The sequence below is a fragment of the Adiantum capillus-veneris genome, chromosome 12, assembly GCF_014529385.1.
Source record: "Adiantum capillus-veneris isolate H3 chromosome 12, ASM1452938v2, whole genome shotgun sequence".
Lineage (NCBI taxonomy): Eukaryota > Viridiplantae > Streptophyta > Polypodiopsida > Polypodiales > Pteridaceae > Adiantum > Adiantum capillus-veneris.
In genome coordinates, this window is record NC_140942.1 from 98,584,843 (window position 1) to 98,597,477 (window position 12,635).

At 39.3% G+C, this 12,635-nt stretch overlaps 1 pseudogene; it reads right to left on the bottom strand.

The window, feature by feature from the left end:
- Positions 1-9,580: 9,580 nt before the first annotated feature.
- Positions 9,581-11,288, bottom strand: LOC147446198 (uncharacterized; annotated as a pseudogene).
- Between the last annotated feature and the right edge of the window lie 1,347 nt (positions 11,289-12,635).

Sequence of the window (12,635 nt, forward strand, 5' to 3'; positions counted from 1 at the left end):
GTAAGTGAGGATAAAAACCCAAATAAGTTAAAAGGCATACACACATTAAATTTATGTGTCATATATGATTTATTAAACAAGTTGGAAGATAGCCACGTATTCTTGCCAGCTTTCAAATGGTCAAAAACTCAGTAGACATATTTACCAAAACACGCTACTATTCATGGCATTGGGTGGAAAAGACCATCTGTACCTTAAACAACCGATATTTCTCATGTGAATATAGTCAAAAATCCATTTTTAAATTAGACAAATTAAGAGAGTAGACAATTTGCCAATCACTACCCAGTGAGATAATGTGAGGAAGTAAATTATTTTGGGAATTTCGAAGCAATATACATTGAGTACTGATATCAATGTAGGTCTATAAAAGATGGGCATTTTTTTTTAAAAGGTGAGCGCATAGAATCTTTCTTGAGTAGCTTTCTAAAAGTTTTTTCATCCACCATATACTATGACTTGTAATGATGATAAGGTTTTAGCTATATCCATTGCACATCTTCAGCAGTCAAATGAGTCTACTAAGAGAACCACACTACTTCGTTATGAATGTCATTTATTTCCGTGGTTAGGAACATCAGTAACTCAGACTAAGTGGTGTATGTAGAACATTCAATGAAGGTTTTTCCGAACGTTTATATCTGCTAGCGTAGTTTCTTCCACCACAAAAGATTTTTTTGTATCGTGGTTATGGGCAGCCACTCCGAGGGTATTTTAATTGCAATCCCTGCACTAAAGAGTATGGTGTGGTCTTGGCAACCGTATCTTACCTCTGGCTGAGCGTTCAAACACCTACTATTACTGTGATAGTTGTTTGTGCGATCATGTAATGGATGGTTTACTTGATATGTAGGGGAGAAGAAAGGAAGGGGTTTTCTTTATAGAAATCAGGATTTTCCATTCTAATTAAAGTGTGAAGTAAGAGAAAAGACACAAGTAGTTGTGTGTGTGTGTGTGTGTGCCCACCCATTCCCAGGCACCATATTCTAATAGGTAATAGACCCATAGAATATGGGCCTACTACCTCAAGAAATGTTTTTATAGTTTTGAACCTTTTAATACTCTTATTGTGGTTCAAGAAGACTAATCAAATTCTACAGGTCAAACTTAAGTCCGGACCAGTTGTGTTTTTTTAAGGAATTACAGATACAAGCAACAAGGTCTCTTTTAGAAAACCCATTATTCATGAATTTGGTAACAAGAGTCATGATTTCTTCAAAAGCTATAAAGCTGTCTGACGAGGCATACATAATAAGAAAAAGCATACCTAGACAGGTGTGTAATGAGTTTTTGAAGGGTCTATTACTTTTCCTTTTTGTAAATTCCGAGGATATGAGATTGAGATTTTCTCTTTTCCAAAAGAAACGAGTATAAAAATTACCCATGAATGGGGGGGTCAGAGTAATCTCACTATTCAGGAAGTGCGTCTTGGAAGTGACCCTTTTTTCAAGCCATATTACTCTATCTGAGAACGTCGATTCAATGTTAAGACACGGTGGATAAATATCTTTAAGTGTATCCATGAACATTGGATTGTTAAGGCTACACAAGTCATCCATAAACCTAAATGAATGAGAAAGTGTGTGAGTGATAAAGTATTGGCTGGCTTACTTAACATTTTTAAGAGCCATTGGTATTCGAAGTGACAAAGATAGAGATTACACATAGTCGGAGAGCAGGAAAATCCCATTGGGATCCCTAAGATTTGCTTGTAACAGGTAGCACCCACTTGGATACAACTATTGTTAAGGAGCCAAGAGACATATTTATATAAATCATCTTCTCTGAAGATGAAAGGTGTGGATTTTTTAGACTTTTTTAACCAACCTTTATTCCTTTTTGTTGAGATACATGTATATCCTAATCTCGCTCTGTGAGCAAAGGCCAACTTTATAAGAGTAGATAGAGTATTAAACAAACCAACAGGTCCTTTTAGAGGAATATTCTCATAACATTGTGTTATGTCTGCAATAAAAATAGAAAAAAAATGTTTTCTGGGAGGTTAATAGTAAACTCTGCCGCGTTTTTTATGATCCAAAACGGCAACAATCTATATTTCTGAATAGTTTAAGATCATTACGCTTGATGGTGCAAATTGCTTCAATTTCAAGCAGAATATAATTTAAGCAGCAGGTGATGTCATTCGTAATTAAGGAAAAAAGACTATTGGATGCATCAGAAATCCATCTAAATTTATGTTTATGATTTTTATTCGTTGGGAAGAGTACAGGAATTTTCAGAGTGTTAGGACAGTACCCTAATTCTGATAGCTCATTATTTAAAAGTGTAGCAGTACAAATCGGAGAGGTATCATTTTTTTTAAAATCCAAACCATTGAGCCTGGCAAACACAGATTCAAATGCTAACTTCTTACATATAAAGGAAGCAGTATTCGATGCTTTATCAAGGCCTATAATAAACCATTTCTCTTTAACATCAGAAATGGACTTCTTTACATTAGGAGTAAGCCAGGTAGTATCAGTACTTAGCCATACTTGCAGCATAAGACTGATCCTTTTCCAAAAAAGTTCTTTGAGAGTTAAGATCAGTAGAGTGTAAGCATCCGCTTCCAGTTGGAGTTTTAAGGCCAAGTCGGCCAGGCATTCAAGTAGAGCCAATAAGGCAAGTTGAGGATTAAGTGGAAAAGGAGGAATATGATTCAAGCCTTTACTCATGAGGTTCCTAACCAAAAAATCCGATACGATTTCAACGTTAGCGTACATACATATGAGCCAAAATCAGTGAAAGTTTTACAAAACTTCGGAAATAGGTGACAAGAACAAATAGGAACCTCATCAATATGGAGGAACTTATTTGAATAAAATAAATTCTTGATAGGTGGCAAGTATTTCCATCCAAACGTCACATCCATTAGTAACAAAATAGATCCAAAAACATGTCTGAAGCACTCTATAAAGATAGCTTGGGGAGTAAAGAAATCCAAAATCTTGCTGGTAAACAAGCAATGTGCAAATATTCTATTACACGCTTCTTCCTTCAGAGGTAGGCAAAGTCTTCCACACAGGCGTTCCTCTGTACCTGCACATTACATATCCAAAAGATTTCTAATTGGTAGGTTTCTTCCCCGGCCTCTAACATAACTTCTACCTCTCCCTCTCCCAAAAACAAAATCACTCGAGGAGGGAGTCAAGAAGGAGGTGTAAGACGTAGACGGAGAGACAAGAGTGTTGGGGCGTTTTGAGACTTGAGATTCCTCATCATCAATATTAGGCTTGATTTGCCCAACCATGCTTTTGATTCCTTTGTATCCTCCATATGTGGTTAGTAGTGTGCCGCACTCATCAGAACCAAGTTCCTGGAGGGTGTCACACATAATTAATATGTACTGAATAAAGGCGATTTGAGCTAAGACCATCTCTTTAGCTTGTCCACCAAGCCATGAGCAAAAGAGGGAGAGATGAAACTCTTCTGATTTGTCATGAAAGATACTAGGAAGATTGTTGAGGGCATACCAAATGGCATGGTCAAACCAAATGATGCTCGACTCGCAAGCAGCTTTAGGATCTGAAAATCTGCATGCACACTTAAGGTAAGTTCTAAACACATTCCACACTGTTTCACTGTAATAGTCAGCATTATTTTTACTGAAGGTCATCACACCTTTGGTTCTTGCATATAGACATGTATTCAAACTGCATTTTTTGTCATCAAAGAAGTTCATATTGAATGGAGCTTTAATCAAATCACCTTTATCCAAGAGCTGAATTCCTTTTAGAACTTTAAGTTTGCATTCTTCAATAGTGGTAGGTGCCAGGTTGGCCAGGACGACCCAAGTTTCCATAGAAATGGGTGCAAGAAACCCTTTATTTGGGAACAGCCAAAGTTTGTGCTCTACACCCAAGGATTCTACTTCAATCTGTCGTGATGGTAGAAAAGGAAAGGCCCTAGATACCTTCGGCACCATATCTAACAAGGAAGCTTCACTAAGTGAACATAGGTCCTTCTGAAATTCTTTTACAGCTTCCAAAATAGCGGCATCCCTACAAAAGAGGTTGTTTGGAGGAGGAACTATAGGTGTAGAGGGAGCAGTAATAAAGATGGCACTAAGCCCGCAAAATTTTTTGAGGAGATTGGAAAGTTCAGAACCCTTAGAAGAGAAGGAAGCTAAGTCCTACAAATGGGCTTTGGAAATACCCGCCAAATTAGAGGTAAATTCCAGAAGTAGGTTGATACCATCAGATTTATTCTTAACAAGGAGAGCCAGAACCTTCATCCATTGGTCAAAAGAGATAATCCAGACAAGAGACAGACTAGAATCCTTTGAGGCATCAAAAATTAAGGTTGAAGCCTCGCTATCTTGAATACACTTTAACACAAGTAACGAAGCAACGAAAAGGGGTTCCATAGGAAGCGTGAGCCCTTGGGAAAGGGATACAATCTGCATAGATTTCAAGAACAGTAGTTAGATTACATCATTTTGGAAGGGCTGAGTAGACCTGCAAATCTTATACAGAGTGTAATTGTTTTTTGAATTTTACAGCCCTATGTAGATAAGGCCGAATCCTAAGAGAGATATAAGGAAAGGTGCTTTCTATTTATTTAGCAAGCCGTAATTTCTCCGAAATCAGAGCTCTTTTGCCAGGGTCAAAACAGACCTTTATTCTTGCAGTGAGCTTTCCAGTAACCTGGTAGACAGAAGTAATAAACTAGTGAAATGACATGAACATAAAGTAAAAATTCTAGAAAGTGAGAGTATAGAGTGGAATGGTCATGCTAGCAACCTTTAACCAGCCACATCAAGGGGGACCATTGAGACTCTGTGATAGCACCCCTACCTATTATCATATAATAAATTACATAGTAATAGGCGCTTATATCTAGAACTATGATCTGAGAGAGAGAAACACTTAAGTCAATCTCTCTTATGCGTTTATTGTGTGTGTAGCAGTTCTAAATATATACAAATATATACGCAAACGAACTATACCAGTTCACAGACCAATAATTCTTGTCAAATACAATGGCTTTGTACAATAATTTATTTGCAGTTGAAAATAAATTATGTACAAGGTAGTAAAAGATAACAAGTAAAACTTGGGAAATAGTCATCCTAGACTCTGGCATGAAGTTGCTTCAAGGTAAGCGAAATACCCCCAGTTAAAGAACAGAATGTTTTTATCAAAGAAGGTAGCCCTCACCTGCATCCATAGCCACAAGAAAATAGTTCATTAGCACGTGGCTGTACACAGGTGATGTTCGGCATCCCAGTTGTTATCCATGTCACAATGAAAAAACAAACAATTCTTCTATTAAAAAAAAATTAATTTTTTTTTTCAAAAAAGTTATAATAAGAATTCCCCTTTTTTTCTAATCGATCCAGGAGAGTGAGCCTCCTCTCAAAGCTAATATCTATTGATTTAGTTAAAAATTTTAAACAAAGCCAAACCATAAGCCCTATCATCATCTGAGTCTCTTATTATGCCATAATCAACATATTCTTCAAAAAGCCAGTATCACACATAGTCGCAAAATATACTCATAACCACCGATTTCCACCTACATATACCCAACCAAGGCAGGTTTGTATATTTTTTTATCAAAGAGCAGAAAACGGACAAATAATCAATTGCTTTTATTTATAGTAGTCTAGCCTTTCCATTTTTCGAAGTCATGCACGCTAGGGAAGGTCATTTAAGAGGCAGTAGCTTGCATAGTCAGTACCAGCTAAAAAAACCAAGAACATCAACAACTCTTATCCGGAGTGCCACACAATCAAATTTTTGCTCCCCAAGTGTAGTCCAGTCTCAGTCAAACCAGTTGGGAAGGTCTACAAACATGGGATAGGCAATCAGCTGAAAACAAGTGACAGAGACCATTACAAGCTAAGTAAAAACGGACTAGCACATACTCTCGAGTATGCAATATATCATCGGTCTTCCATTACAGTTTACACATTATGCTGGGGACATTCTTCCGTATATCATTATGCATGTGTGGAGTCATTCCATTATGTACTGATACAGTAAGTGACGGTAAGTTTTAGAAACATTCATGTTAAGGGTTATTAAAGTTGGAGACTCAACATTTTTTTAAAAAAACAAGATGCATCAGTTATTAACAAGTTATACCGGTGATCAAAATCAGCAGGTAAAAGAACATTCTTTTTTTTCTTTTTTATCCGACTCCTACTGTTCAAATGCTCATAACATTTCAACTAAGTTTCCCAAATCCAGCTGTCCCACAATAACCAACATGTGAACTAGTTACGAGTTTTGGCATCTCTTAGCATCAGAAAAAAGTCCCCCAAAAAAACCAGTTGGAATCGCAACCTCAGAACAAAGGAGTTACTTTTTATAAAATATCTGTCTAGTTAACAAATTAAGATTCTTCTTTATAGCCAAATCTTTCAGTTTGTACTGTTTTTTAAAACCTTCAGATAGCCGAAACCATAATTACCCTATAGACCGAGAGATGAAGCAAACCAGCAGGTCAGGTCATAGGCAGCATAGTAACTATGTCTATACGCGCCATAAAAAACAGATCTATGCTGACTCATTTTCATGAGTAAACCATTCAAGTGAACTGAGTCAATCTCAGTAAGACCTGTAAGGAAGGTCTAATACCCGGAAACAGTAACCAGACCAAAGACACACAACGAGACCTTCCACGACTTAGTGAAAGTGATCTTAATGCAAGAGTAGAAAATCTACAAAACAACATGCATGTAATCTATAATACCCCTATGATTTTGTTTGAAGATAGTACGTAAATGGTACAATCAAAATAGCTAAGCTTAGGACGTCCAAAATATGGTGACCAAACCAAAACAGGCAATAAGCACACTATAAGTAATAAGCCTAAAACATCTATGTTTTCAAGTTTCAAGCCTTTTAATAGACACCCCATTATGTACGGACGTATATTGCATAAACAAAAATCAGTAAAATTTTCCCATTCTTGGCCAAACCATTTACCCTCTCGAGGTCTGGCAGCCAAAAGTCAAGTCAAGGTTCCCAAATATCTTCAAGAACATCACTTTTAAGCATATTTTCCATAATTCTAGACATAATCGAAAAAGCAGTCATATTAAATGGCTTTTTACTTACTGCATTTCAACCATTAGAATCCCCATCCACACAATAGCAAAAAATAGTGCAGCTCACGGCCATGTTTAAAGCATCAAGAGAACATCAAAAAAACCTGTAGACTTGATGACGACGAATCCATCACCACTTTCTCAGTTTTTTTCGGCATGATGAGGACACCACAGCAAACCAGAATTGAATGCACAACAGCAGTTACAGAACACAATGCCCAGTGAGCGTTAAAAACTCACCTTCCAAGGTATTTATAGGTGATGATGCTACTCCATAGTAGAAGGGGCCCGAATTAAGCAGGTACTACAACCATCGAGGTCGGCATTCAAGACCCCCTATCTAGGGATCATACACAGCACAAGATCCGGATGCGAGAGGTCAACGCCTGGATCACTTCACACAGTATTCGCTCACTACTACTCACATTCTATTCAGATGAAGCCGTGCGGCACTAACCTACAAAGAAGGCTCTGCAGCGTTTTTTTTACAGACGCTACACAGTTTTAAGCATCAAAAGGACAATTTACCCTAAAGTGAGTGAGGATAAAAACCCAAATAAGTTAAAGCATACACACCATTATTATGTGTCATATATGATTTATTAAATAAGTTGGAAGGTAGCCAGGTATTCTTGCCAGCTTTCGAATGGTCGAAAACTCGGTAGACATATTTGCCAAAACACACTACTATTCACAGCATTGGGTGGAAAAGACCATCTGTACCTTAAACAACCGATATTTCTCATGTGAATATAGTCAAAAAGCCATTTTTAAATTAGACAAATTAAGAGAGTAGACAATTTTCCAATCACTACCAAGTGAGATAATGTGAGGGAGTAAATTATTTTGGGAATTTTGAAGCAATATACATTGAGTACTGGTATCAATGTAGGTCTATAAAAGATGGGCATTTTTTTTGAAAAGGTGAGTGCATAGAATTTGCCTTGAGTAGCTTTCTGAAAGTTTTTTCATCCACCATATACTATGACTTCTAATGATGATCAGGTTTTAGCTATATCCATTGCACATCTTCAGCAGTCAAATGAGTCTACTAAGAGAACCGCACTACTCCGTTTTTCATTTTCTTTGGGCCATGCTAAATTTTGGTGATAATATATTAGTTAAAGTGATCATCATAGGATATTTCTTGATGTACATTAAGAATATTGTGTGCCTCCAAATGGATATGAAGAGCCCTAACAATGCATACACCTAATAACTTTCTATTCTAAGATTATGGAGAGCTAGCCGCATCAAAGCATCCCTATGAAATTTGGGTGGCATAGCGAGATTTGCTCCAAAGCATAAAGCTACTTGGTTTAGAATTGGTGACAAACTCGGGTTCTTCTTCTTCCTCCTAGACCTACCTTGACCCCCTCATCTATGAACACGATTGTTGAAAGCTAGCAAGGATTCAAAGAGCTAGTAGGCCCTGCCAATTTTGGTTTGGGGGTGTATTAAGGGTATCTATTCTAGATACCCCGGCGAAATGCTTTTCAAATAAGGTGAGTTGAAATGAAAGTGGGGAATTTAACAGATGTCTCTTCTTTTTGGATATTTATCTATGTTTTCCTGAGGCTTTGCATGTCTATCTATGTCTCTTTTCAGGTACGCACGAGAGGAAGATGGCTTGATGAAGGTGGTGTTGCAGATAGGCCCCAAGGTCAGGGGGAAAACTGCTACAAGTGGGTGTGAAGTAGGTCGCAAGCAAGGCATAGCATGACAAGAAGGAGACGAAGACTGGTGCACAAGAGTGCTACTCAGAGGAGCACGCAAACGGAGATGGAGACGAGTGTGCACGACAATGCTATTGAAAGCAAGAGGGAGTGATGGGCTGCAGACTCTCTCTCTCTCGTGAATTGAAGGGGATGCACTGCAGGCGGAGCCTTGAGGAGGTGGTGTGAGTGTGACGAGGCCCGTGGGAACATCTGCACACTTAAGTGTTGAGGCTTGCCAAAGGGAGGACAAAAGAATCTCAAAAGATTCCTATTAATAAAGGGTTGTAGACCGAGTAGGATCATGGAAGAGCTAGTAGGCACTCCCAAAATAGTGCACAAGCAACATAATTTCCCCACAAAGATTGTGTATAAATGACAAATTATCCATAGAAAAGAAAAACATTTCCAAGAAACCTTCAGATGTGGTCAATCTAACCTTTCCTCTCTTTTCCTTGCTTGCTTTTCACCACGCTCTTTAAGAGAAACCACCCATTAAGAAAAAAAAATGAGAATGTGATTAAAGCTTTTTTCAAGTAGCTTATAAATTACAAGACAAAGCTCTTGTGTTTTTTTACTTTGAAAGAAGAAAATCTACTTCTTATTGGTAAGAAAATCTCTAGAAATAAATTGAGAATTTGGCTTCTTTGTAATGTGCCAACTTATAGGCATTATAGTGCTTTGAGTGGATCTCAACAGCTGCTATGTTATATTGTACTAGTTCAAGAGCTCACACAATAAAAAGTGGAGATTTCTGTCTCGCTCTATCCAACAGGGATGCCTCTTGGCACCTTTGCTTTGCTTCTATTTACTTGGTGAGCCAAAGGTCCCTTTTTGCATCTTTGAGCCCACAGATGGCCACTTGGCATGATCAGAGACATTGCCCACAACTGGAATCTCATGGCCAGGAGCCTCGCAGAAAAACAAGTAACAAGAATATTGTTGCTTTTTATTACGTGTGCTTGCGTAGGTCACCCCACGGCTCTGCAAGCATGGTAAAGCACAGTTTCTCACAAGAGTGGCAGGAGATCAGTGGCAAGAGATTCCGTCCAGCGTTTTTGACAAACTGTTGGCGAAGGCAGGCCCTTTCACATGAGCCACAAAACCTGAGATCTCATTTGTGCCCTGAATCTTAGACTGCCAATTTAGTTTTTTATTAACTTGTGCTTGCATTTTGAAGGTCTGCACAGAGCTGGCCACCACGACTCTGCAAGCATGACAAGCAAGGTTTCAACAGTTTCTCACAAGAGTGGCAGGAGATTCCGTCCAAACAAAATGATCAAATCCAAAAAGTAGCGCACACCAATAAACTTGCACTGGTATGCATCAAGACCACCGTTTTTGACAAACTGCTTGCTAAGGCATGCCCTTTTACATGAGCTAGTCGGAGGGTTTGCAAAGGCATGATCTTGTCTTGCGATGCAATGACCTACACGTGCAGCTTGAAGTCATTTGATATCAGGCAAGATGCTGGTGTGGGGAAAAGACAAAAAACATCATTCAGCAGATGCAAAGAGGGATGCAATGATCTACGCATGCAGCTTAAAGGTATTCGACATCATGCAAGATGTTGGTATGGGCAAAAGAGTTCATGATGATTTTATAAGTCAGGAGCTGTTGACAAAAAAAGTTGTGCTTGGCGTTGCCTTGGTTGACATGTATGCCAAATGTGGTGTACTTCATAAAGCACAAAAAGTGCTTGATGAGCTTCCATCTCGTCTCTTGCAATGCTTTGATCGCGGGATATGCCCAACAGTGGTAGGGCAGGAAGCTCTGGGCTGTTTTCAGCAGATGCAAAGAGAAGGCAACTCTTTAAGTACAGTCACCTTACGCTTCTATCTCAAAGGCATGTGGCATTGAGCTCTTGATGCAATGACCTACACGTGCAGCTTGAAGGCATCTAGCATGATGCAAGATGTTGGTATGGGCAAAAGAGTTCACAGAGATATTGTTAGTCAGGGGCTGCTGATAAAAAATCTCGTGCTTGGCACTGCCTTGGTTGACATGTATGCCAAATGTGGTGCTAGGAAGCTGTGGGATTTTTTCAACAGATGCGTAGAGCTTCAGATACTCATTGATGCTTCAGATGCAATCACCTATGCGTTGGTTGACATGTATTGAGCTTCAGATGCAATCACCTATGCATGCATTTTAAGCCTTGTTAAACATGGCTTCTCTCACAATCTTAGCACATTGCAGATCAGCATCTTCTCTCCAGCAGTATTTTTAAGGAGACATTGAAGAATCTATGGAGCATGAAGATGAAGAGGACCTTGCAGACACTCCTTCCTTGCGTTGGGTCTTGACCAAGCTGATTCTTCGGGTCTCTGTGACTCTTCTCGACGCTGCTTCTGACCTTGGTAGGCTGGTGGCCTCCTGCTGCATTGGTTGATGAGCGCAAGAAGGGAGCCATTATTTGCATCTTTACTATCGATGATGCACATTAGTCACCATCCAATTTGAAGCAGTTCCCTTGCAAGATCATCGCCCTCTTGAAATTTCTCCCCGAGCTGCATGTCTCCTGATGAGGTGATGGATAAGAACAAGGAGGCACTCCACTTATCATGCACAGATGCATGCCTTTTGATAGGTCAATGAGCGCAAGAAGGCAGCCATTATTTCATTACGATGGAAAATTCAACCCGTCAATTGACTATACTTGTTCAATACCATAGAGAGCACCATTCATCAGAAAAGAACTAGAGGAGAATCTGGCACAGCTGCAAAATGGTGAAACATCTCCTTCGAGCTCATTTTGGGAAAGATCAAGGAAATTAAGCCCATTAAGTTCACAAAGCTCATCTAGAATTCTAGATAAGTGGTTGTCAGAAAAATCTAGATAATCCACTTGAAAGACACCAATAGCCATGAATTTGATTGCTGTCAAATCCAAGTAGAAAAGGCCGGAAAGGTTTCCCAAACTCTTGGGAATGACACCATCAAAATAGTTGCTGCTGAAATCTACAGATTGTGCTTGATTCCATCAGAAGCTGTCTATGAATAAGCTAGAGATGCCTCCTGTTAGGTTATTATTGTTGACGTAGAAGCCCACCATGGACACCATCCTCGCATACTCAGAAGGGATTTCCCCTGTCCGATGGTTATGCTTAAATCCAAGTGTGATAATTCTGAAAGAAATCCCAAAGCAATAGGCAGATGTCCAGAGATCTCACTGTGGGAATCATTGAGCTTCATCAGGGATTTGGCCGGTGAGCTTGTTGTGGCCCAAGTTCAGGCCTTGCAACCTGCCCACTTCTCCCAAACACGGAGGGATACTGCCAACCAAACAATTCTGCGAGAGGTCTAGGATAGTAAGATTATGGAGGGCAGAAAGCTCCCCCAAAATGCAACTACTCAGCATGTTACCTGGAAGCAACACATAAATTTGCCGATTTAAGGAGGTATGCTGCCATTAAGCTTGTTGTAAGAGAGATCCAATACTCCAAAGTGCTGGGTGAACATGGAGTCTAGTATGTTGAATTCTGTAGTAAAAGAGCATATCTTGTCTGGAATTGTTCCAACGAGCTAATTATGCGATAGAACAAGGCAATCTAGTCCTTGCCGACAGAGATTGGCAATTTTCAGGCATTGACAAAGATGGATTTCACTCACAATCTCCTATCCGGCCCTATTCCTGACTCCATTGACCGCCTCCAAAACTTAACCACTCTCATCATGCCCTACAATCTTTCCAATGGGTCTCTTTTGGTTTCGATGAAGAACTGCAAAAGTCTGCAAATTGTGGATCTCTCTTTAAATCAGCTTCGAGGTCTGCTTTCGGATGAGCTTGCGAACCTTCAGCTTATCAATTCCCTGTCTTTGGACAATAACCATTTCAATGGGCCATTACCATCTTGGCTGGG